This window comes from Echiichthys vipera, assembly GCF_963691815.1.
Source record: "Echiichthys vipera genome assembly, chromosome: 1".
Lineage (NCBI taxonomy): Eukaryota > Metazoa > Chordata > Actinopteri > Perciformes > Trachinidae > Echiichthys > Echiichthys vipera.
The window spans coordinates 817,370-845,203 of NC_139826.1; positions in this window are offsets into that span (position 1 = coordinate 817,370).

Sequence of the window (27,834 nt, forward strand, 5' to 3'; positions counted from 1 at the left end):
AAACAATAAAGCGACTATTTCAAAAAGGTATCTGTAGGCACTGTATATGTGGTTATACAGCTGATTAACATTATGGACGGATCAGGAGACAAAGGGCCCCTGGGCACAGACATATCTTGTTCTGTCTATATTGGAACAAGACACACACATAATTTTGCATCTATGTTTAGACATTTTACATTTTGTTGTACATTACACAGTTGTTGTGTAGTCACAACATGGACAGCGATATGTGTCTGCCAAAGGTATATCTGGATCTTCTGTTGTAAAATGGGTGTCGTGTTGCTGAGACAATTATATCAAAAGACAAAGATCATTAGATGCAAATTCATGCACAACTAAAGTTAATGCTATTGGCAACATTTCTATTAGCTGGGTCATTCTATAAAAACGGTGGAAGTGCTTGTCAGTTACTCTTGCAGTCACCAAAATCCATTAACATGACCTAATATTCACATTAATTATATATGACAAATAAAAACTGTCCTTGTAATGATTAAACAAGCTGAAAAGGAACAAAGCTTGATAGAATAAATGAAACCAAAGTCATTTTATAGCCACATGGGTAAAACATTTTAACATAATAATCTATAACATTAAATAGTTTGATATTATTCTATACGGTTGAAAATATGTGATCTGATAAGTGGCAGCCATTTTGTGAAAATTATGTTTTTCCTCACCAGTGAAATTCCCGTATAAAATAAACCACATAAAGTTTGAGTTTGTTAGAAGGAATACATTTCAGCAGATTTGTATCACCCAGATTCGACCGTTTCTTTGGAATGACCCGGCTATAAAGGAAAGAATTAACATAATGTACTAAGCTAATGTGGGGATAAGCTATGTTAGCACAGTTGCTACATTAACAACTAGCTATATAGCTATCTAGTTAGCAAATGTTGAGTAGGGTAAGAGAAGTTAAATTTTAAATGTTTTGTAAAGGCAGCTGTTTTTTCGAATTTATTTTGAAATACGTGCTTTTATTTTGTAAAACGATCCAACCCGGAAGTAGCGCCTGTTGGCTCCATACACATATAAAGATATATGTCTATGATTGGCTCCGTAAGCTTCACACAGAGGCCCGGGAGCACCTCTAGCGGTGATGTTACCAGCTAGTTTGTTTCTTCTTTTTATTACTCCACGCTTCGTGGTGTGTGCTACAACCTCCTGAATGCTGCTTCGAAGGCATGAAGTAAGGAAGGAAGGAAGGAAGGAAGGGAGGAAGGAGGAAGGGAGGGAAGGAAGGAAGGCAAGGAGAAAGGAAGGGAGTGAGGAAAGAAGTAATGTCGAAAGAGGGAAGGAAAAAATCAAGGAAGGAAATGCGAGAGGAATGAAGGAAGCCAGGAAGGAATGAATGAATGAGGAAAGAAAAGACAGAGCAAAGGAATTTAGGAAGGAGGAATGAGGTAAGGAAGGAAGGAAATAGGGGGGAACCAGGAAAATTACATTTTCATGACTTCATTTATGACTTTTCCTTTCTGATGTAATGATGCTTATTTCTTTCAAATAAAGTTAAATTTTAATTTACTCATGTAATTTATGACTTTGGGATATATAGCTAAAGAGTATGTGTGGTAGATCAACCGAGATATACTGTAGTTTCCGCAGTCTTCTTCCAATCAATGTGTCTGCAACCTCATGTTAAGTGTTTTCTTACATTTGTCAACAGTATCTTGAATTTTCTTTTTCTCCCTGATATCCCCTCCCTCTGGCATTTCCTTCCTTGATTTTTTCCTTCCCTCTTTCGACATTACTTCTTTCCTCACTCCCTTCCTTTCTCCTTGCCTTCCTTCCTTCCCTCCCTCCTTCCTCCCTTCCTTCCTTCCTTCCTTTCTTCCTTCCTTCCTTACTCCATGCCTTCGAAGCAGCATTCAGGAGGTTGTAGCACACACCACGAAGCGTGGAGTAATAAAAAGAAGAAACAAACTAGCTGGTAACATCACCGCTAGAGGTGCTCCCGGGCCTCTGTGTGAAGCTTACGGAGCCAACCATAGACATATAAAGAGTAGATGCCGCATCGAACGTTGGGCCGCGAGAAATGCGGCCGCCATCTTGGACCGGTCATTCTACCAGATAAGTTCAGTACGGTACAGTACAATTTTAAACAATTATATATAAATCCATGCATTTTTGAATGTTATAGTGAGTCCCTCAGGCTGTGGCAGGTAGATAAATATTTAGCTGCCAGAGGAGCTGCTGTCCCTTATTTTATTATTATTATCTTGTCACAGTAGAGGCGTGGAGATGAGCCTCTGTGGGAATGTTAGTTAATTCACCCCCCGGCCAGATGTGTGTGTGCAAGCCTGTGTAGATATGAAAGGAGAAGCAGGGAGGAGAGGGGTTGTCGTACATGTGGTCTAGTGTAAATGGATTGCACATTTCCAGCATTAGGTCAGCGGAGGATGTGCTGTGGTTTCATGAGAGGAAGACACTTCAGAGACAGTTAATCTCAGGTCACCTCAGATATTCTCAGTTTTTTTTTTTTTTAATATTGAACATGATATTGAGATGAATTATGAGATCATTTTTCATGTCATGTCACTTTTTTTTTAAAGTTTAGACTATCAAAGGAGAAGTGACAGAATCTGACCAATATCCTTTGCTGTTAAACTGTTTCATCAAACAGGAGCGACATGATGTGGGGTTTATTATAAAGAATGAATTAGAGATTTACGAGGCAAGCGTGAACATGTATTTCCACTCTGTGCCCGATATTCTCACAGCTGAACAAAATGTTCCATACATTTTTACTTGGTTCTCCACATCTCCACTTGAGAGCAGGACGAACCAGAACTGATGGGTCCAGGCTGTTTTAGTTCAGTTGTACCACAGAAGTTGAAACAGTCTGAAAAGAAAAAATCATACATTTATTTAACTAAGGAAAAATCTTAAATCGTTTGTATAATTTAAAATGGATATTACTGAACTATGCCCCGTGTTTTTGTTTGCACATTAAATACAATTACTACATAATTAAAATATGTAATAAAGAAGACATTCACATAATTAGACCTTGCCTAAAAACAAAGGGCACAGTCATTTTAGATACTATACAAAGTACTCCTACAACATCACTGTCTTTACCAATTAGAGCTACACTCTAATTGGTAATTGTGCAAGAACAAAACAGTGTGAAAATGATCGATTTAACAAAATGTTATATATATTTTTATACCACACACACTCGCTCAAATGTGGACCCTCCCTCTCCTCTCCACTACCACGACTATTCGACTGGCAGAGCATGGATCATTTCTGAATATTCATTAACATATAGGGTTCAGCTCTTGTTTTTTTTAGTGCTTTAAATGAAAGTGTGTCTGTTTGACTTGTATTTAGATGTGTCCAAAATGTCATCTCTCTCTCTGACCTAATTGTATTGATACTCTTGATTTATATGTATTTTAATTTTCTCTGAGTGTGTGTGTGTGCGTGCGTGCGTTTGTGTGTGTGTGTGTGTGTGTGTGTGTGTGTGTGTGTGTGTGTGAGAGAGAGAGAAAGAGAGAGAGTGAATGAGAGAGAGATTTATGTATTCATGTATGAAATATAGCCTATTAATACTCTATAAATGATTTCTATTGTTGTGTTTATATTTATAGTGTTTGTAAAACACCTATCATACATCACATATATCATATATCAGAATATTCTATTACTGTTAATCCCACTGTGAATATTAAAATACGCTGAACCGTGTCCTGTTCTTACACTGAGTGGAGCGGGCGACCGGGCCAAGATGGCGGCTCCACCGCTCGTCAGCGCCAATAGGCCCAACGTTCGATGAGGCGTCTACTCTTTATATGTCTATGCGGTGCACAGCCCCGTTCCATTGCCTAGGCCCCACGGGGGGGTCTTGTCACCAGACCGGGGCAGGATAAGTCTTCTGTTTTAATGATTCTCATACAAACTTACTTGTAGTCTCGTCAGTCAATGTCCAAGTGTTATATGATTTCCTCTTAAAGAAAGGTTTTTAATTAACTGACGTCAGTTTGCCAGCGGCCCGTTAGCGGCGGCTCAGCGCTCTTGCGGTGCTCTATCTCCCCCTAGTGTTGGGAGTGGGTTTCGGCCCTGTGTGTTGTAGTGGTCCCTAAGGAGCCCGTGTGATTTTGAGCTCCCATTGTGGGTAGTGTGATACCGGTCCTAGTTGCTGTGAAGTGATTTGTGTGCAGTGTCCCTTTTCGGGTGTGTTCTCTCTCGTGTGCAGTGTTGGCGTCGCCGGACGGTGGAGTTACCTGCCTGACCTGCTGGAGCTGCCCTCATTGGCCTGCTGAGTGCAAAACGTCCCTAAATTAATTGGAAATAAAGATTGTCTATTTTTATACATATCTGTCTGTGGTGGGGAGTAGCATCCAGCTGCAGACCCGGAGTACAAGCCCCTCACTTGACACAGGTCCCTCACTTGACAAATCCCCTTGCTTGCCGGAAGTGAGACAGTAAGTGGGCGGGAATTTTAGCGAACTCGCTGTCACGGCTGAACATGATGAAGATAATGGAGACGTTTAAAAACAACATGTTGCTATGTTGACAATGTTGCTAATTACGAGCTAACTAGCAATCTTTGATGCGCGGGAATTTGAGGATACTGCTGTCACTCTGTGGCAAATACATTTTTGATAAAGTTTTTTTGCAACCTGTGATTCAAGATTCAAGAAGCTTTATTTATCCCGAGGGAAATTATTTTGCAACAGTTTCAATACAAAGGTGGAAAAGGATCAGAGTAACAATAAGCATAAACATAAATCAAATCAAAATAAAGCTAACGTCAGATAAATCAAGCAATGAACCAAGTGTGACAGAGTGCAACAGAGATGTGTAAGGGATTTTCCTGCGCTGAGATTGTTGTGTCAGCCGCTAAAGGCTAATGAAAACCATGAGCACCACAATGATGAAAAGACAAGCCAGCCTCGGCATATTTCTCTTTAACCCGTATATGGATGCACCATTTGACTTCACTGTTGTAAGTAGACATTATCAAACATGAATAATATCTCTTGGGAATCATGAGGTTACCGTACAACATAGAAAAATACAAACATGCACTTTGTATTTGTGGCAATGTTCTTCCTTTAGGATGACATGGCAGCTCTGCGGAGATGGTGGTGTGCAGTGCTAGTGGAAAACCTGCACCTGGAGGGGTCTGTGTCTGTTTTTGTCTGTCATATTTTGACTATTTGTTTGTTCTACAGACATGGCAGAAGGTTTGCCCATTTTTCCAAGGAGGCAGAAAGCATGCTGAATGGTCTTCTTCCACCAGTCTTTAGACTAAAACGAAAGAGAGGTGAATTAAGTGTCCAATATTATAAAAGTCTATGTATGTTAATCACCATAACTGTTTGATTTCCAACAGTTTGACATGGTTAAAAAAATTAATACTTTCCTCAAAAGGACACAGCTGTTTTTAATGTGCAGGAGGAGGTGACAAGCCAAGCGGAGGACAAAAATGGAAAGGTTTGGGACATTATTTGTTTAAGAAACTGTGTTTTTTACCATTTTAAATAGTGGTAGTAATGTAAATTTTCATGACATTACTATAAGTTCATTATATTATAAATGTGGCCAACAGGAGCTAACACAGGAAGATCACGTCATCAGGGAGCACAGTGACCTAAAGAGGCCATGCACAATCAACCTGGCTGAGTTGGTTAGTATGTGATTGAGTTATTAGTATCAAGCATGCCATCTAGTCTCCCTAATTTATATCAAGCATTTACTAAACATAACTAAATTTTAAAATGTTTACTTTTAGGACAATGGATCTAAGGGAGCATGAAAAGACTAGAGGTCAGTAAAAAGCCATCTAAGTATGTGGAATTAACTGTGCTTAGTATAATTTTAATATTTACTCTATGAAATTACAGGAAATGGTAGAAGATGCACAGGATAAGCGGAAACAGCCGTGTTGAGTACTGATTGACTTCATAACAGGGAAGACTAAACTTAAGGGCGTACTCACACTGTCCTTCCCGTTTGTACTCACACTGCCAGGGCTGGCCAATGCTTCTTGCTGTCCATACGGCATCACGCCGTAACACGTCACACGCATTGATCGCGTGTGTGTGGCTTTGTTTACAAATCTTTCCACAGACCTCTGAGTTTTTTTGTGGGTCTTGTCGACTGTTTTTGAATATTTTCATCTGACCAAATCTGCAATAAACACTCCACCTCCGCATCACACCAACGTGAACCTTTCACCGCCATTGTTGTTGTTGTTGTTAAATGTCCGCGCATGGTCCGTCCTTCTATTTACATGTCCGAACAGGCGGACATAACGCTACTGCCGTAGGGCTCGTGCTCGTACACGTGCGCACGCTCGTGCTCGTACATGTGCAAACTGCTCTGCTAAAGCCCACCTCTTTCAAGCGGGCCGTGGACGTCCCGCTGGCCACAGTTATGCGCGGAACGGGTGCACTCACACTGCTTAAATGTACTAGGCTTTAGCTGAAAATCCGGTTTTGGCCCCGGGCAGAAGGACAGTGTGAGTGCGCCCTCACACTGTCCTTCTGGCCGGGGCCAAAACAGTCGACGCTTGAAGTATTGGCCGAGGCCCAGGCAGTGTGAGTACAAACGGGGCTGGGGCGCGGGGGGAGAGGGAGGGGGGACAAGTACCCTAAAGCCCGGTGCGGTGCGGAAGGAGAGTGTGAGTACACCCTGAGTGCGCCCTTAGGACAACACCTTGAGGTATCTATATGGCACTAAATTCATTAGCAGTTATGGCATTCACTGGATGTCCATCTTAAAGCATTTATCAGAAGATGATCAATACCATGTCATTTTAAAGTGATGTTTATTTGCAGGCCATCACCACCGGCTATCTGCATTCGCTGTGGGAAGGAAAAAAGCAAACGGCCACCATCTGCTTTGATGATGACATGCAGCTTGATGAAGTGGTCTCTTTTCTTTTTGGAATCCTTAAAGACACACCAGGAGCGAGACAACCTATAGATTCTGTTGCCTTTGTCTTTAACATGCTTTAGCTTGAGGTAAAATGTCAGTGTTCACCATTCAGATCCAGATTGGTAGAAACTGGTATATTGCCTTACCATACATGACTATTGGTGTTAAAGATTTGAACGGTGTAGCTGTGAACCTAGTGCAGGACACCCCTGTGGCCTCCAGACAGGAAGACCCCTACATTCACTCCAGTGTGACGTGGAGATCCAGAGACATGTGGAGAAGTTACAAGAGCAGCTATCTTCTTTGAATTCAAGCACTACAAACCTAAAAAGAGGTTCACCGGCACTAAATGTTTTGCCTTGGGCCCTATTGTCATGGAACTGTACAAGACGCCCACAGACTTCAAGAGGAAGGAACTGCAGCTTCTAACAAAGAAACAACTCTACATCCATCTTCACAGCCATTGCCTTAATAAATAACACTCAAACTGGATCATGTTTTGATCCATCCTGCCGCAAAAAGTCCCAGAATTCTGTCCAGAATGATTTCAGTGTGCCATAAAGACTTTTTTGATGTTTAATTATTACCATTTAAATAAAAAAAGCTCGATCGGCTCCAGCACCCCCGCACCCCGACAGGGACAAGCGGTTGCGGATGAATGAATGATTACAAACTGGTTAACTTTGCCTCATTAAGATTGAAGTAAAAAGTGACAAAATAACTTTAATGTATTGTTGCCTAGATGATTATTGATTATTGAATTCTAAAATTGGAAAATGAAATCAATATTAAAAGGCTATTAAACTAAACTTTGTTAATCCATACTCGTGTCTGCTGGTCAAACTCTGCACCATCTCACAATTTGTCTGCTTTAACATTTACAGTTTCCATTTTGTGATTTCTTTAAAAGTAACTGACCTTTCACATTACATATAGTCATTTATTAATATAAATGTATATATTTTAAAATTTTATTAATATTTATTGGCAGTCACAGGACTGTTGTGCTCGTGGACTGACTAAGTATCGTCCTTTCCTAGAGCCCACTACTTTTATTTTGAAATTTCATGTCACCCTGTTACAAAGGGCTTTAAAATATTTGTTTATTAAAGTTGCATTTAATTTTCGTTTCCATTAAAACTTTGCAGATGTTTATCTTTACTAAAACATCCACATTGTAATATTTGATTTTAAATTTTATCTTTGTAATGTCACAATATTCAGGACTAAATTAACTGTAAGATACACTAACTGTGTATTAAGGACTGAGACCTGACTGAGGGGAATTGTATGTTCTTTTTCAAAAAAACGAAAACTTATTTTTTCAATAAAGTTAAAAAAAACGATTTCCTTTAACTTGCTATGTTTTGTTTCAAAAAAGTTTAAATAACCTATTAAAAAAACTTATTTTTTCAATAAAGTTAAAAAAACGATTTCCTTTAACTTGCTATGTTTTGTGCTTTTTCAAAAAAGTTTAAATAACCTATTTAAAAACAACTATTGCGTGACTTTGCATAAAGTAAAAAAAAACAACTATTGCGTGACTTTGAAAAAAAAACTACATTTTCACTTCCGTCAAGCAAGGGGCTTTGTCAAGTGAGAGACCTGTGTCAAGTGAGGGGCTTGTGCTCCGGGTCTGCAGCTGGATGCTCTTGGACCATTTACCTGCACGTTTAGACCTCTTGTAGTTTTTTTGACAGTGCCACCTACTGGTTGACTGTAAAACTACAACTGTACACAGTCCCTAATGGATTTTCGACAGGGCAAAGTCCAAATAAAACCACAAGATCTAATTGTTTGTGACGCTTGGATTACTTTTAAACTTTTTTACAATCTTTTGGACTAAATAGATAAATAAAATCCAAATAAAACACCAAGATCTAATTGTTTGTGAAGCTTGGAAAATACTTAAACCTTTTGGAAAATACTTTTGCACTAAATAAATAATTGACATGCTTTTAAATGTTGTATTGCATGGTGTTATAATGACAAAACAGTCTTAAATTAGCCTACAATAAAATTAAATAAATGAATTGGTTTCAAATGTTTTATTGCACTGGCTTTCACAAAACATCCCTAGTGTTTCTAACATTAGGCAGCTACGGTCACAGCAAGATCAGTGTTTTAACCTACCCTGGCCCAATCTCTGGAGTAGTTACCAACACAATGGACAACACAATGGACAACAAAGCACACAACAAAGCACAAGGCAGCTAATTCACAAAATCGCAGCGCCCTGATCATTACACAGGGAAGCAATTTATAGGTAGAGCCGGGACGCGTCAGAACGAACCAATCCCCGACAGGAGGCCCCACATCCTACTTTGCATACACAAAAACACTTCAACACATGAGTGAGGAATAACGACAGCCGTAACACCCCTCCCCTTAAGTCACCAATTCACTAGGATTTGACCTACCAGACGCATAACCATGTACTTACATCCTAGACAGTGCATCTGCAAACGCATTTTCAGAGCCCTTTTTTTGACAAATCTCCAAATTAGAATCCTGCAATGTCAGAGCCTACCGCATGAGCCGCTGATTGTGTTCAGGTCAGTGAACGGGCAAAGCACTGGACCCAACATACACTTCAAAATAATGTAGTGCCAACAAAAAAGTAAAGGTTTCTTTTTCAATGGTGCTTGTTAAACTTATGTGAAGAATTACACACTGGATGATTGACAGTGGACGCATCTTCCTGCAATAGGACCGCGCCAGCCCACACCGCACTAGCTTGAAAGACTTGAAAAATCAGGAGCTGCAAGAACTGGAGCATGACTCAGGAGAGACTTCACACTTTCAAAAGCATGATGACAGTCTGGGGTCCACACAAAGTCCACCTTAGGACTGAGGAGACTGGTCAACAGACAACAACCGTAGAGAAATTACGACAGAAACTCCTGCAATAGCCTGCCATGCCTAAAAACTGTCGCAGAGCTCTCCTAGTGGCAGGGACGGGGTAATCCTTAATAGCAGAGACTTTGGCCTCCACTGGACACACCTATCCTGGTCCCACCTGCTTTCTCAGAAAAGTGACCGTGGCCTTTCCAAAATCACATTTCGCCAAATTCAGCGTGAGAGACGCTTGAGCAAGTCACGCAAACACTTGCTTCAGTGTGCTCCTCCCAGGTTTTGGTGATATAATAAGATTGTCTAAATATGCATTACAGTTAGGTAACCCAGCCAAGACAGTGTTAACCAACCTCATCACCGTGTATTACAGAAAGTGGTCAGGTGTAACAAATGTGGCTATTTTGGAGGCACGGTCTATCGCAGGCACCTGCAAATAGCCTTTTAGCAGATCCAGTTTAGTGACATACTCTGCTGTACCTATATTATCAATACAATCCTCCATACGGGGCAGAGGATAGGAGTCCTGAACGGCAACAGCATTTACCTTTCGGAAGTCAGTTATAAACCGAGGGGAGCCATTAGACTTGGCCTCTAAAAGACATGAGGAACTCCAGGGGCTGGAGTTGGTTATGGCTAAGCCGATTTGCAGAAGATACTCTGCCTCTTTTAATCATCAACTCGCGTTTCACCTAGTTGGCGCGTTAGGGATGCTGCTTAATTGGCCGTGTGTTTTTTCACCTCAATGTCATGCTGTAGAACAGTGGTTCTAATCTGCACATCATTGAAGATACAAGCAAAACGACCCATAACACCTGTTAGGTCACTCCAACAGGCTGCTGCCCTGCGAAGGCAGCACTTTCAATGCCTCAGAGTTTTGACCAAAAATCAAAGACGAGGATTCCTTAACGGCTTAACGCGCGGCAAACAATGGACTTCAGCGTCTGGTGCCTTGAATTGGCAATGCCGGGCAGACTACTGGGAAAAAGCCAGTAACTAACTTAGACTCAATATGTATGCGACGTACTGCCCTGGGGACGTAACCCATTTCAATGCCGCGTAATGCAGACCCATCACCCCAGGCGGATCGCTCCGTAAAAGGCAACGCAGAATTATTGATTGAGAGCTGGCTGTGTCTCTCAACACGTGCCCCGACCACTGATCAACAGGCTTACCTGTTAATGATATTAACCTGTCAAAAACAAAAGGTTTAAAGTAAGCGTCAAGACTGTCACCATTCCCCATCTCAGTATTGGTACATGACCCCACCTTGATTAATCCAAAGCCCTTAGGCGGTGGAACATAGGAAGACTGTTCTTTCCGTTTAAGGGTTAAACAGTTGACGATAACATGCCCAGGTCTATGACAGTAAAAACACTCCTGGTCCTCTTTCTTTGGACAAACTAGGTAGTGCAGCCAGGCAAGAACGGGGCTTTTCACTAGAGACTAATGAGAAAAATGACTCCCAGAATCCAAATCTCAACATTGACTCCCACACCCGTTTATCTAGCTCCCGGGCGGTAGTGCTAATATTGCTAATTCAGTATACGTCAGCCAGATTGACGTATCTCCCTCCCCCCAACATCACATCAGTGCCCTCTTTTGGTAAGAGGAAATAAGGCGGAGTTACCTAGCTGGTCGACCACCCAGCGTTCTTCACCGTTGCTGCTGCCTCATCTCTGCACTGATCGTGAGGAGGAGCCCATGCAGCTGGGAAGAGCCCGACTGACACCAGAGGAGCATCAAAAGCCACAGATCTAGAGGTGCTAATCGACTCAGGGGCAGATGAGAGTCTGATGGACGTATGGTCGGTCCTCCGCACTGACCATACGACTGTGCCGACGAAGGCTCTGTCTCTTCCTCCGCACTGACCATACGACTGTGCCATAGATTTGCTACTCGGTGCTCCTATCCCAAAGGGATGCCTGTACTCCGTCTCAGGTCCTGACAGGGTCGCCATGAATAATTACATCTCAGCGTCACTAGAAGGAACCTGTGACCCTCTTCTACTCATGTCTACTGTTTTTGACCAGCTTCAACATTCTAAAATATTCACCAAGTTGGACCTTTGCAACGCTTATCATCTGGTCCCAATTAAAGAGGGTGACGAGTGGAAAACCGGATTCAACAGACCCAGCGGTCACTATGAATACAGGGTGCTGCCCTTTGGACTTACCAATGCCCCTGCCGTGTTCCAGGTCCAAGAGACTTCCTTGACCATTTTGTGAATGTTTACCTTTAAGATATTCTCTCTCTCTTACTGGGAGACTAAACTCATGCCAGGCCAGATGGGCGCTGTTCTTTAACTATTTTTCCTTTTCTCTCTCCTACAGGCCGGGGTCCCGCAACATCGACTCAGGTCATGACAGGACGTCTGGTCCTGTCATGACCATTCGACCCCGAGTCTGAGGCCAAGCAACCTGAGCCCATCCTTCCACTGAGCTGTGTGGAAAGAGCGGTAACTTGGCCAATAGAAACAGAGGTAAAGCAAGCTAATGGTGTGGCCCCATCACCTAGGGGATGCAACAATAATCGGTTGTTTGTCCCCAGTGAGCTGCGTCTCCAGGTGAATCATTAGGCTCACACCTCACTGCTTTCATGCCTTCCGGGAGTAAAAAGAACAATCAGATCAGAATCAGAATCAGAATCAGAAATACTTTAATCATCCCCGGGGAGAAATTATATTTGTTACAAAACTCCAGATATACAAACAACAAATATTATACAGACTAAAATATATTAGAAAAGACTCAAATTTGAATTTACAGATGTAGGTGCAACCGGCATCCCAAAGATGATTGTTCATTTCTGTATTAATGTGAACATTCATTTTGGTTATGAGAATTCAATTCAATTTTATTTATAGTGCCTAATCATAACAAAAGTTATCTCAGGACACTTTACAGACTAGGTATAGACCACACTCTATGACTTATTCATGATTTACATAGACCCAACAATTCCCCCGTAGAGAAGGCCTCAGCCTGATCAAACAAAAGAAAAGACTAGGCCCAAAAGCCTGGTAGCCTTTGTCCCTGAGCTCATGGTCACAGACAAAGGCCTGCCATGCAATTCTCCCTCTCAACAGGTCACACCCAGGTGTGAACTCTCCAAGGGACCCCCAAACTGTCAGTCTATTGGCTGACCTGACATCTGGTGATGATATCTTTATCAGTGTCTTTAAAATTGTAGGACACCTCCTGCTCCCTCTCTTTCTTTGAATCTCCTCGACTCAACTCTCTCCTGCTGGATCCAGGGACCAGCTGCCCGCTGTCCCTAAGCCCTGAACATGGCCTGTATGGAGTAGGATCATCAGCCAGGTTAACCAACAGGTTACCAACCCAACTGAGCAGAACAAAGAGCGATCTGATTCCTCTTTTGTCTAAGAGCAAACAACCAGAACAAGAATCTTTGCTTCAACCAGCTTCCTTCACAAGGACCAGCGACTGGCATCGAAGCAACGCAACTTATCATTCCCTTCTCATGGACTGGTAACTAATCACCAACTGGGCATTACTACATGTTATAAGACTGTATGAACGGCTAAGCATAGAACTGTAACTTTGTTATAACCTGAATTATAACTTCTGAGATCTTCAGCCTGCTGGCTTTTGTGTGAATTAAATGTTCACACCATCTCTGCAGGGGTCCAAGCCCCACACTTCTCCTCTTTCTTTCTTTCTTTCTTTCTTTCTTTCTTTCTTTCTTTCACACACACACACACACACACACACACACACACACACACACACACACACACACACACACACACACACACACACACACACACACACACACACACACACACACACATATACACACACACACACACACACACACACACACACACGCACACACTCACGCACACACTCACAAACACACCCACAAACACATTTGCTGTTAGTTTTAGTTGTGTGGTTGTGTTTTGTTTGTTGCATTTATTAATTTACTTAACTGTTTGTGTTTACAATAGGTCTGTTTATTTAATATTACAAAAAGATGAATGAGCCAGCCTTTACTGAGAAAATAACTTTTAAATCCTTCAACTGATTAAACTATTACATTTATCGGTGTTCAACCCTTAATTAGTAGTTTAATATATTTAATGAGACTTTCATTTTAGTTGTCACTTCGTCTATGAACTCTGGTTTAACTAGAGTAATTTTTATTATTATCTTTGTTAATTATTGGTCTTAGCTAATATTTACTTGATTAACGATAAGTTTATTGAGAATACTCAATCTCATAATCTGAACGTGAGTCAAGGCCCTACAATTAATTGGTTCTCCGTTTGAAGTTTTTAATAAATTAAAATGATTAATTTCTTTATTCATTTTCTTTTTCAAATATTAAATTTGATAGATACACTTTTGATCCAATTAACCTAGAGTACCTACCCATAGATGAATATTTACAGTAGTGAAATATATACAAGATCAAAGATTGTCCATGGTTGAGTCTGAATTACAGAGAGGAGGTGACAGGCTCTCCAAGGGATGCATTTTATAGTGTAAGGAGTCTTCTGCTGAAGGTGCTCCTCTGCTGGGCCAGTGTGTCGTAGAGAGGGTGGGAGACATTGTCCAGGATAGACTGGAGCATGGACAGCATCCTCCTCTCTGCCACGGTCGTCAGGGTGTCCAGCTCCTCCCCCACGATATCACCAGCCCCCCTGATCAGTTTGTTCAGTCTGTTGGTGTCTTATGGTAGAACAATGTATTATAAAAAATAGATAGGTCTATAAGAAGGAGTCAGCAGAGACGTCTCACAGGCATCGAAGGGAATTTATTGAATCAAGTTTTAACACACTTACGGCGTGTCAAGGAGGAGGACCCAAAAGCGGAAGACTGAGTGAATGAACACAGGCCTTTATTAACAAAAGGTGGAAAAAGGATCAAAAGAAGGTGTCCGCAGCTGCAAAACGGCATGCGGCAGGCGACAGGCGTAATTGAGGGAGTCCGTGGCGGCGGGCGGCTGGAGTCGGGTTGGTACAAAAGGTGTCCGCGTTGGCTGGGGGCTGGAGGCTGGAGGCGACCTTGTGGCAGGCAGGGCGGCGAGGCACTGAGCTGACGAGGAGGACAAAAAAACAAGGTCAGGGCAAAACTCTCTCCAAATATCAATGTGTTACCAGGACACAGAGAACGCTGGCGACAAGCTCTACCAATGAGACAGAATTATCTGGCACAGGAGGTGAGTCAGAGCTGTTGATTAGGTGAAGATGGGAACCAGGTGTGCCTCGCTGCGCTTGCCTAAGTGGGTCAGCCCCACGTCCTGCCGCTCTCCACACTGAAAGTAAAAACACAGAAAAAGGAGCAGGGTGCACACAACCATATGTCCCCGATCTGTGTGTACAATGTACAGTGATGTGTAAGGGGTTTACAGCCAGTTATTAATCTCAAGGCCCCGTGATATGCGGCATCCAGCAGTTGCAGGGAGTGAGCAGAGGCATTTATATATACAACATCCCCAAAATCCAGGAGTGGCAAGAAAGTGGCCGCAACAATACATTTTCTGGCTTTAAAAGAGAAACAGGCTCTATTTCTGAAGAAAAACCCCAACTTTAACCTCAATTTCTTCAGTAACTGGTCAACATGACATTTCAAAGAAAGGCTATCATCCACTGTGATGCCTAGATATTTGTAAGTGGCCACAGACTCAATGGGGATACCCTGAGCAGACATAATACTGGGTAGAACAGCAGGTAACTTCCTTTTATTAGAAAAGAACATCATCTTGGTTTTACCTGCATTTAGAACTAGCCTTAGTTGGAATAATTGCGCCTGGATGGTGTCAAAAGCAGACTGCAAGTCAGTGAACACCTGGTCAACAGAAGATGCACAACAATAGATGGTGTTGTCAGCATAAAGATGTACAGATGCATTAATATTCTGGCCCACCTCATTCATATAGATGGTAAAGAGAGTTGGTCCTAAGACAGAACCTTGAGACACACCGTTTACAGTGTTTAGGAACTCGGAGCAAAGGCCATCGGACTGCACACACTGTTTACGGTTGGAAAGGTAGTTAGAAAACCAGCCAACTGCATGGTGTGACAATCCAATGGTGGTCAGTCGCTGACTCAAAATCCTGTGATCGACTGTATCAAATGCCTTTGAAAGATCGATAAAAAGAGCCGCACATTATTTCTTGGCATCCATGGCTACCAACAACTACCTTAATGGCAGCAGTTGCAGTACTATGCTGTTTCCTAAAGCCGTATTGAAAAGGTGATAAAATATTGTTCAGGCTCAGGTAATCCTTGACCTGGTCATTCACCAGCCTTTCAAGCACTTTTGCTAAAATAGAGAGCTTAGAGATGGGTCTGTAATTATCCAATAAAGTGCGGTCTCCTTCTTTCAGGAGAGGGAGCACATAGGAGGTTTTCCACACTTCAGGAATAATGTTGCTCTAGATAGAAAGATTAAAAATGTGAGATACTGGTTGAGCTATAATGTGCGCAGACAAACGTAAGAAGTAAGGGGGGAGGTTATCTGGACCTGCTGATTTTTGAGGGTCTAGGTCTTTTAAGGCCATAAGAACCTCTTTAAGAGAATGAAAGAGAAATCCTGGATACCTGTGGCAGGGTTGACGAGGGCCTGAGTAGGTGGGTCAACATCACAAGAGGAATCAAACAAGGAGCTGGAGGCTATGAAATGTTTGTTAAAACAGTTTAACATCTCAGATTTGTCAGATATAGGGATGGAGTCAACAACAATATTGGGAGGCAGCTCTGAAGAGCAGGCTATAGTTTCAGATGAACCTCCTGTAATAGTTGGCGAAGCCCAGGAACCTCTGCAGCTGTTTGCGGGTGCTCGGGGCGGGCCAATTCACCACCGCCTCCACCTTGGCTGAGCTGCCCCTTCTCCACTATGTAACCTAAAAAGGGGACTGTCGTGACATGAAATTCACATTTTTCAGCTTTGACAGTTTGTTCTCCATCAGCCTTCTCAGTACCTCCCGTACATGGCTAACATGTTCTTCATAGGTGTGAGAGAAAATTAAAATGTCATCCAAGTACACGAAAACTACTCTGTTCAGCAAATCTCTTAACACATCATTTACCAGGGCCTGGAAGACAGCAGGCGCATTGGTTAACCCGAAAGGCATCACCAAGTACTCAAAATGTCCCAAATGAGTGTTGAACACCGTTTTCCACTCGTCTCCCCCTCTAATTTGGATGAGGTGGTAGGCGTTCCATAAATCCGGTTTTGAGAAGATTTTGGCCCCGTAAAGGGGGCCAAAGGCAGAGTCAATGAGAGGGAGCGGGTATTTGTTTTTCACAGTTATGTCATTCAAACCTGTATTGTCGATGCAGGGGCGCAGGGTTTTATCCTTTTTCTCCACAAAGAAGAAACCGGCTCCCACTGGGGATGAGGATGGGAGACCTGCCGCCAGGGAGTTGTTCATGTAGGTTTCGCTGGCGTCTTTTTCTGATTTGCCGAGGTTGTAGAGCCTTTTGGTTGGAAGGGGGGAGCCTGGGAGTAGGTCTATGGCGCAGTCGTAGGGTCGGTGTGCCGGAAGTGAGAGGGCCCGGTCTTTACTAAAAACTTCACGCAAGTTATGTTACTCACTGGGGACGTTAGCCAGGTCGATTTCCTCTGGCCGCTCTGGACCGCTGGGGCTTCTCTCAGGAGTGGCAGAGTGAAGACAGTGTGCGTGGCAGAGGTTGCTCCAGCTCCGAATGGTAGCCGTCATCCAATCTATGTGGGGGTTATGTTTTTTCATCCAGGGCAACCCGAGGACTATGGGGGTCAAAGGAGATGTAATTACGTACAGTTCAATATATTCTTGGTGGTTACCCGACAGAGTTAGCTTAAGCAGTTTAGCCTTGTGGGTGACAACGTTCAATCGTTGGCTATCTAGGGCTAAAACCTCTTTTGGGCCCGACGGCTTGCCCCAGCTGCATGGGTTCCTCCGGAGATGCCGGGGCAGGCTTCCCGGGGGAGGTCTCCAGTAGGGCAGGACAAGGGGAGGGCGGTGGTGGTGAAGAGGTCGCTGTGGTGGTGTAGACAGGCGAGTGGGAGAAAGAGCGGAACCTCTGCCTGTCTGTCCTTTCCCTACGCCTCTCTCTCATCCTGTTATCTAGACGGGTGGCAAATTCCATCAGCTCCCTCAACAACGACGTCTGGTCCCTCACCGCTAACTTGTCCTTTATATCACCTGACAAACCTTTTAGAAACACGGCTTGGAGAGCGGACTCGTCCCAACCGCTCTCCACAGCCAAAATCTGGAAGGTCACAGCATACTGGACGACTGATTGCCCCCCCCTGTCTTAAGTTCACTAGCTGACCCTCCGCCTCTCTCCCTTTAACGGGATAGTCAAAGACCCTCTTCATCTCATCGGAAAAGCGCCGATGTTCAAATGCTCAAATCGGGTCGCTGACTCGAGACCGCAAAAGCCCAGGCCGCAGCCTGCCGGACAGCTGACTCATCACAAAAGCAACTTTAGATTGAGGTTTTTTAGATGATGGGTTTACACGCCACATTGGCTCTTTCCAATACACAGCCATACATTTACAATCAGTAGAGTCTACTTTGTGTCCAGACGTCATCATGCCCAAATACAGTTCTATTATTTTCTAAACAGATGTGCTTATCAGGCCTATGTCCCCAGTACACAGTGACCTCGTCCTGTTATTTACTTTCTCAATCATGTTTTCTTCCACATATCCCTCCTGTGAGGGTTCATAACCCTCATTAAAGTATTATCGTTAGAAATCAATTTGCCAACCGTGGCTCATGCAGGTGAAAAACCTCCGGCCTTCATTTCGTCATCATGTAATCATTCTTGATCATCTCATCATTCTATGGAGGAGAAAAGTCCTGCATAGTCCCCATGGCCTCTGTTTTGACATACATAGATAATGGGAAACGGCTGCATTGATTTCTTCACGTTAATCTTTAAGCATGTGATAAAACATTTGTAAATGAAACTATAAAAACTGTAAATTATAAACTGTAAAACTGTAACTCATAAACTTTAAAACTGTAAATTATAAACGCAATCATGATATAGTGTTATTACCTGTAAAACTATCAACTGAAATCATCAAATGTAGTGTAAGCCTGAGCAACTGTACATTAGCACTTGCCTGCGTGGTGCAGTTGTGTTAAATCATGTTTTGATTAGAATGAAAAATGAATCTTAACCTAACTGAATATAATTAATGGAAACAGTTGTTAAATCATGTTTTGATTAGAATGAAAAATGAATCTTAACCTAACTGAATATAGTGAATGAAAACACTACTTTCTTCTTTCCTGACTCTCAACTATGCAGATCATCCGCTGTGATCTGGTGATTATAACCATCTAATCTGTGTGTGTTTACATCCACCATACCATATCCCTCCTGAAACCACTATTTGTGATTTACCTTGTTTGTCTTATTACCATAATACTATTCTCTGGTGTATGATGTAACCTTTATAATACGACTTACACTCTGATATTGGATAGCATATACATATGAAATTCATGAACATTCTTGTACAGTCTTAAACAATAATGGAATAATATGTGGGTTAATATGTGGGTGCATGTGTCGGCATCGTCCATCATCAGTCCTTGAAGTCGCCGACTCCGCCAATACCAAGATTCAGTGGTGCAATATTTCAGAGTGAGAGGATGTCTCATGGCACAGTCCTGATGAGCCCTCTCTCAGTTAGTTTGTGTCCATTTCACCATCCTCCTTACTGCTCCAAAAGAAAAAAAGAAAGAATCAGAAACCATGTAGACATTCCATAGTTAATTTGCCCTGGGTAGTAGTTCAGTTAACCAACTCCAGTTGCCTCCTCCACTTCCCGTATATACAACATTCCCAGGATCCACCTTTTTAGTATGGGTATGATGCAACAGTGTAGGGATGCTACAATAATTAACACTATGAAAATGATTGCAATAGCTTTTATACATAACGCTCCCCACTCTCCGGCTATTGTTTCTGGTCCTCTCCACTCACGTGCATCTCTGCCAGCATTTTTTGTCATTTCGGCCTGCAGCTCCTTCAATTTGTTCATAGCTTTAATCTCATCTTGGCCTTAACCTCGTATGGAATTCCTTGTGGTTGTCCTATCACATCCAAATACACTTTCCTGTCCTCCATTAGACTTCTTCTCATTTGTGTCTTGCTTTATCTACTTCCATGATCCATCCACACAACGCCTCTCGCACTACCGGCACACATTTTACTGCCCCATTGTCCCACACTGACGCTCCTAACTTATCTGACATCCACTCACATATAACTTGCCTACTTTCATCTTTGAGGATTTCTGAAATCGTCACCTCTCTTCTTTCTACCAAACCTGTTGGATGTGTAGTCTTAATCTCCCGCCTGTTACCACCTCTGTCCTAAGTAGTTTGTTCTCTTCTAACTCCTCTGGTACCTCTGCGTCGGTCACCCTTTCTAGATTTATGTCTCCCCATATAGCACTCATTTGGGTTTGTTTCATTACTTTTATATAGGCTTTGTGGACCTAATTTGGGTCCCATTGTCTACCCAACTTAACTTGTATTGTTAGTTCCTGCCCTTTAATTATGGTGATCTGACACTGATCTAACCCTCATTGGCTGCCTTCTTCTCCTCCGGCTATACCAAACAGGTTTGTCTCCCCCACTTTCACATGCACAATGTACTCATATTTCTGATCTGGCCTTGTAAATTGTTCTGGGAGTATTATTTTATCTTCCCAAATTCATGTTGTATGACTGTCTTTTCTTTCTCATTTTTATGCTTTCCTGTGGTAGACGTCAAATGGGTTTGTACATTTATTTCTATCTGACAATGCTGGCAGGTGGCACAGAGAGTTTAATTTTGCATCATACTCATCTGTTTTAGAGTGGTGGATACCTGTCCGGGGCTGGATCACCTTTTCCTCATCTCCGACTCCTTCTTTCTGTGGAATCTCGCTTATCGGTACCTGGCTTGGCACGGTTCTGCTCTCCACAGTCATCCACCTCTGAACACACAGGAATGTCAGAGTCAGTTTTACCACATTTCTCATCTCCCACTTCTGCCGTTGGGTTCCCTTCATCCTTTTGTGCAGTGGTTCAGATGATATCACGTGGTGCTCCCTTCGACCTGGACAGCTGTCGGCGTGGCCCTGACCACCTGGTACGGTCCTTCCCAACGTGGTTGATGCCACTTCCTCCGGAACACCTTGATCCACACCAAGTCTCCTGGTTTCACTGGCCACTCCCCCTTCTGCTCCAGGCTCTCCTCTCATGCTCTTTCCTGTGTGTAGACAGTTCTATGGATTTTAGTTAGATATTTCATATATGCTTTCAGCTCATTTTGCAATTGTTCAAGCGGTGGTCCTTTTAAAAGAACCTCTTAGCTGCGGTGCTGGCATAGGTCGACCTGTTAGCATTTTATGCAATGTTAAATGCGTTATTCTATGCGTTTGCATGCGATAGCTCATTAATGCTAGTGGCAAAGCATCTACCCAGTTCAGCTTAGTGGCGGCACAGATTTTGTTTAGCTTAGCCTTCAGGGTTCCATTTACTCGCTCAACCATTCCTTGGCTTTGCGGATGATACACTGCTCCTAAACGTTGTTTGATTCTCAACTGTTGTAGGATACCTTTTGCAACTTTCTTCACAAACGCAGACCCATTGTGAGAGCTGATTTCTGATGGAATTCCAAATTGTGGGATTACTTCTCTTATCAGAAACTTATCGTATCTTTTGTCAGCTTCCCCTTCCCTTTTTATGTCTTTACAATGTTTTTCTATCGTGTGTACCACATTGTCCCGAAACTGTTGGTGTGACGAAGCCTGTGAATGTTCTCATTCGTCCAGGTCATAGTTATCCTCAAAGCAATTTCAGTCAAAAACAACTGGACTGGTTGTTTGGCTAGGAAGACGTTTCACCTCTCATCCAAGAGGCTTCATCAGTTCATGTACGCATCTGACCAGGCTGGGACTGGTCCAACTAACTGGTGTGGAGATCCAGGTATTTAACCTCTCACAAGGCCGATGATGTCACTGACACCCTTTGTGCTCCAAGTGCCCACGCCCGTCGTTAGAGTGACAGTCGTTGGTGGGCAGTTGGTTTCGACTTCGTTAGTGCTCCAGTTAGTTGGACCAGTCCCAGCCTGGTCAGATGCGTACATGAACTGATGAAGCCTCTTGGATGAGAGGTGAAACGTCTTCCTAGACAAACAACCAGTCCAGTTGTTTTTGACTGAAATTGCTTTGAGGATGTTGGTGTGACATTGATGTCAGCCCTACCACCTCTTCCAGCTTACTCTAGACTGGGGCTGGCATGGCCTCCACAATGGCGTTACTGAACAATGTCATCAACACTAGGCTGCTCTCAATCTCCTCCTCAGTTTCCTGCTTCCACCTTTTCATCTGCCTTGTGATGTACATGGCTGGGTTCCCAGTCGCTGAGAGACACTCCCCCTTTAGAGCCTTTGGATCAACTCTCGTGGGGTATTCACTTCGCAGCTCCGTCCACAGTGTGGTAAGATATGCGTTGAACTCGGTTCCATCTGCTCTTGGTTCTAACATCCACCCACATTGGCTGTGTTTGAAAAGGTTCTCCATTGCTGCCGCCCCAAAACATCTTGCCCATATCGCTTTTATGTCACCGAGGGCCAGCATTCTTCCCACAGTTTCTTCTTCAAATGCTCTTATCCATTTGCTGGCTCCTTCGTTAATGTCAGGCAGCCTTGAGACAAGACCTGCAAGGTCGACTGTTTGCCCTTTATTAAAATTGGATACTGGCCTGCCTCATATCTGTCTGGTTTACGTATGTTTGGCCTGTATCTAAGGTCAAATTCTCGTGTCTGTGGTCTGTCGATTTTTGTGTTGCTGTGTTATTATGGCGATGCTAATCTTTGATAGCACTTTTGCAGAGGTGAATGCTATTCCTATGTTGTACTGGTGGTAAGTTTAGGCCTAGCTTACCTTGGTTATGCTAAGCTCGTCTTTAGTGATATTTGAATCAATTGAACCGTTAATACTTTAGCTTTAATGCTAGCTACTTCAGCCATAGCTATATTGGTTATGCTAAACTAGGCTATGGCAATACCCACAGTCTAATTTCATATGCTAGTTTTTTTTAGCTCAATGCTAATTAGCTTAGCCTTAGCTATGCTACATATGCTAAGCTAGTCTATGGTTATACCCAAACGTCTAATTTAATGTGCTAGTTTTTAGCTCAATGCTAATTAGCTTAGCCTTAGCTATGCTAGTTATGCTAAGCTAGGCTATCGTTATAGCTGTAATCAATTTTAAATGCTTACACTTAGATTCGCCTTTCAGGTAGCTATGCTATTTGGGCCTATAGCTAACTGCTAGGTCCTCTCAGCTGGTGCTATCTTTTGCACTCCCTCCCCTGTCTGGCGGTCTACCACACCACTCCTGGCAAAATGACGTCTACCAAGAATTAAAACTGCGCAAACGTTTGATTCAAAATGGCGATCAGGTTTTCAAATGGCGGCCCTCCAAGCCACACCTAACTCCTAAATTTCAACTGTGCCACAACTCTAAAATGGCGATTGATAGCACAACCACACCTATTTACGATTTTCTTCTGCACCACTGTTCCAAAATTGCGATTGGCCACACCCAACTTCTGAATTTCAACTGCTGCAATTTGTCTAATTCACAGTATGCAATTGCACAATTCTATTTCGCTGTTTTTCCTCTGATCACAGCTGAGCCACATAAGCTCTTCTACTTGGAACCCTGAAAGCCAGCTGCTCAACATGCAGATAGCAGTTTGTCAAAGCACATACAGTATCTCAATACTCCTCTGCCCAGTCAAAACACGTCTCACACAGACACACGAACAAAAAGGCCTTCACACTCCTCCTTCGTACTCCTACGAACATCCTTGTTGAAAGAGGGTCAGTCAGTGATTAACCCGTTCAGTCAAAGATTCTCTAGAATCCAGTTTAAGGATCTACATATATATTTATAGGTTATACATAGATTTTTTACAGATCTATATTTTTGCTGTGTGTGTGTGTTTTCATATCTTTATCCATTGCTCAAACAGATCCTGCTCAGTTTTTAGTGAATTTCCTTTCACGTATATATAAATGATTTAGTTGACTCTGTAGTACCACGGTGATCAGCCCGTGGCGGTAGCGGGTCAGCATGTGCGTGTGACCTACATAGACAGACTCTAAAGCGCACGCCCCTACATATTTTATTTCCAAACTTTTTATTGAAACACTCATCCACTCCCCCTATCAATCACAATCAAAATGACCGGTCACCACACACACACAATTTCACCCTTTTTCTGGCGAGTATTCTTTTTCTTTTTGTATCACAGCTGCTGACAAAGTTCAATGTTTCAAATTCTTGTTATATCATAGCACATTTTAAAGAATTACAGCAGCTTTCCTGCAGGAACACACAAGACAGCCAGAGGCCTCCCAGCTGACTCAACCTGTTCAACTTGGAATGAACCTCAAAAACGCTACCCTGAGCCGAGGCTGAGCCTCAACGGGCATACAACTGTGGGAGATAGGAAAAAAGTTCCTACCTTTTTGGCGCCTTCTGCACAGACCCTGCAATGGTGAGCTCAGCCATCGTCCCAGCGAGCAGGTCCAAACCGATCATCCAGGGTCACCAATTTATGGTAGAACAATGTATTATAAAAAATAGAAGAAGAAGGAGTCAGCAGAGACGTCTCACAGCTATCGAGGGGAATTTATTGAATCAAGTTTTAACACACTCTTATTACAGAGTTTAAAGATCCCAAATCCCAAATTTTAAATTCCTAAATTCCAAGTGTCTCTTAACAGAACTTCCCCTCTTATACGGAGGTTCGTGTGCTCACAACGTTTACACGCCCCATCAGGTCTTTCCAATACACACCCATACATTTACAATCAGTAGAGTCTACTTTGTGTCCAGATGTCATCATGCCCAAATACAGTTCTATTATTTTCTAGACAGAACGTGCGCTTATCAGGCCTATGTCCCCAGTACACGGTGACCTCGTCCTGTTATTCACTTTCTCAATCATGTTTTCTTCCACAGTCTGCGACCTTCAGCCCACTGCCCCAGCATGTGACAGCAAAGAAGATCGCACTGGCCACAACAGACTCATAAAACATTCCAACATCTTCCGGCAGATGTTAATGGACCTCAGACTCCTCAGGAAAAACAGTCGACCTTTGTAGACAGCCTCTGCGTTTCTAGTCCAGTTCAACTTATTATTGAAGTACACCCCCGGGTACTTATACTCCTCTACAGTGTCCACAGGGACCCCCTGGATGGAGACAGGGGTCACAGGTATTATTACCCTCCTCAGATCCACTACGAGCTCCTTTGTTTTAGTCACATTGAGCTGCAGATGATTCACCTCACTCCAAGTGACAAAGTTGCCCACAACAGTCCTGTATTCACTTTCATCCCCCTTTCCAGTGCAGCCAACTATTGCTGAGTCATCAGAAAACGTCTGAAGGTGGCAGGACTCAATAGTCTACATGCAACTTTTCGCGCATGCTATATATATGATCTCCTGGCGGTTCTGGTGCCTGGAATAAGACATTGTCCAGGTCCCGCATGGGTCCTCTTTGGCCGCTCCCCATCCCTTCCAGACCATGGTCAGATATCTCTGTGGACTTCATCACTGGTCTCCCGGTCTCGCAAGGTAACACCCCTTTACTTGTTAAAATATTTTCTAAGATGGTCAGGTTCATCCCTGTGCCGAAACTACCATCCGCCATGAAAACAGCAGAGATCATGATGACTAATGTTTTCCGAGTTCATGGGTTCCCCAAGGACATTGTTTCAGACCGGGGGCCTCAATTCGTATCCCGGTTCTGGTAGGAGTTCTGCCGATTCATTGGGGCCAAGGCCAGCCTGACCTCTGATACCACCCAGAAGCCAACGGCCAGACCGAATGCCTTAACCAGCCGCTGGAAACCGGCCTCCGGTGCGTGGTGTGCCAGAACCCTTCAACATGGAGCAAACACCTGGTCATTGTGGAATTTGCACATAATTCACTGCCTACATCAGCCACCGGCCTCTCTCCCTTTCACTTTGCCTTAGGGTACCAGCCCCCACTCTTCCGGGGGAAAAAGATGGAAGTGTCGTTTCCCTCTGCCCATGCCATGGTCCAATGTTATTGGCAGATTTGGACATCTGCAGGTATTGGGCAGACAGGGAGATTGAACAGCCAGGGAGATCGAATGAAGAAAGCGGCTGCCGCCTACCAGCCCGGCCAGAAGGTCTGGCCCTCAGTTAAGGATCTACGTCTCAGGGTGCCCTCTAAGAAACTGGCACCACAGTTTGGTTCGTGTGTCCGTTCCCAATCACCAGGCTCATCGGACCTGCAGCGGTTCGACTGCGTTTGCCCCAGTCCCTATGTTCATGTCAAGTAAAGCCAGCCAAGGAAAGCACCTCGTTTTTTTTTCTTGTGAAATTCATGTTTCATTTTGAAAGATTAATCTTCCTCTTGTTTCAGGTCACTTGCCCTTACTCCTGTGTTCCCTGATTACCTGATTGTGTTCACCTGTGTCACCCTCCCTCATGTGTATATAGTCCTTGTCTTCCCCTGTCTTGTTGCCAGAGTATATTGTCTCGTTGTGTACCTTCAGCCATTACCACAACCTTGTCTGTCAGAAATAAAGCCTGCATTTATCGTGCTCTGACTGCACGTGAGTCCTCATTTCACCTAGTCCTAACAGTAACATTAGCAAAAGACAAACCAGGGGGAGCTGTGGCAAAAAAACGGAGGGGGCTGAATTTACTTGTCTGAATCTGCAGGTCTCTGGGTCCAAAGGTAAAAATAATTTAAATACATTTTAAACATTGTTTTTATACATTCAAAGCATCCTCAGCATCATCAGGAATAACAGTAAGATTGTTATTATTAAAAGCCAGCAATGGGTCCCAAGTTGATTGCTGTTGAATGCTGTCCAAGATCCCTCCTGTGAGAACATGTTTCCATTTAAGGAGAATGTTACATCTGGCGAGCAGGGTGGTAAAGGCCATGACACGCTGTGTAGTACTAGGCAGATTATTTGATGGAAGGAGCCCAAAAAAAGCAGCCAGGGAATTGGGTTCCAAATTTTTTTAAGAGCCTGTTTGAGGGTATAAAATAAATCGGACCAAAATTCAGCAAGCTTCGGGCACGTCCAGAACATGTGTGCGTGGTCGGCTGGGGACTGCTTACAGCGGTTACAAGCATCATTGTGACTAGGGTTTATCTTAGCCAATTTAGCATTGGTGAAATGGGCTCTATGGAGCACCTTCCACTGTAATAGGCCGTGCCTGGCGAGGATGAGTGGACCAGTATTTATAATTTTGTCTGTTTTCAGTGAAGTGGCCGAGTTCTGCAGGAGGCTGGAAAGGTAGATGAGGAAGGAAGATGCATTGCCATAATAGAAAGGCTATTTGTGAAAGCCTGTGCAATAAAACATTTGAAAACAATTAATTTAATTAATTTCATTGGAGGCTATTTTAATTTTTGTCAATATAACCCCATGCAATAGAACATCTAAAAGCATGTCATTTCATTGAAGGTTAACTATTTATTTAGTCCAAAAAATGTTCAAAAAAGTTTAAAAGTGTTCCAAGCTTCACAATAAATTAGATCTTGGATTTTATTTATTTATTTAGTCCAGAAGATTTTTAATAAGCTTAAAACTAATCCAAGCTTCACAAACAATGAAATCCTGGGGGTTTTATTTGGACTTTGCCCTGTCAGAAATCCGTAAGGGGCCTGAACGGTCCAGACTGCGTGCAGTTGCAGTTTTACTGTCAAAAAACCACAAGGGGTCTGAGTGCGCAGGTCCTCAAGTGCGGGGGTCTGACTGTGTAGATCTCTGGGTCGGCCGCAAAATAATATTGAGATTGGTCTAGATTTAGCTTCCATTTATATTAGAATAATTTGTAGAGTTAGTTGACATAATCAAGTTTCTTTGCAACTAGTTGTTTAGTATTTTCTTAAATTCTTCAACAATATTTTGGATATTATTTTCCTCCATACCATGCTTTAAAAAATAATTTCCCCCCAGGGATTATTAAAGTTTTTTTGATTCTGAATGTGTTAGAAAAAATCTGCAAGAAGACTGTCGGAGCAGGCCGCCATGTATAAGGTGTGTCAAAATAA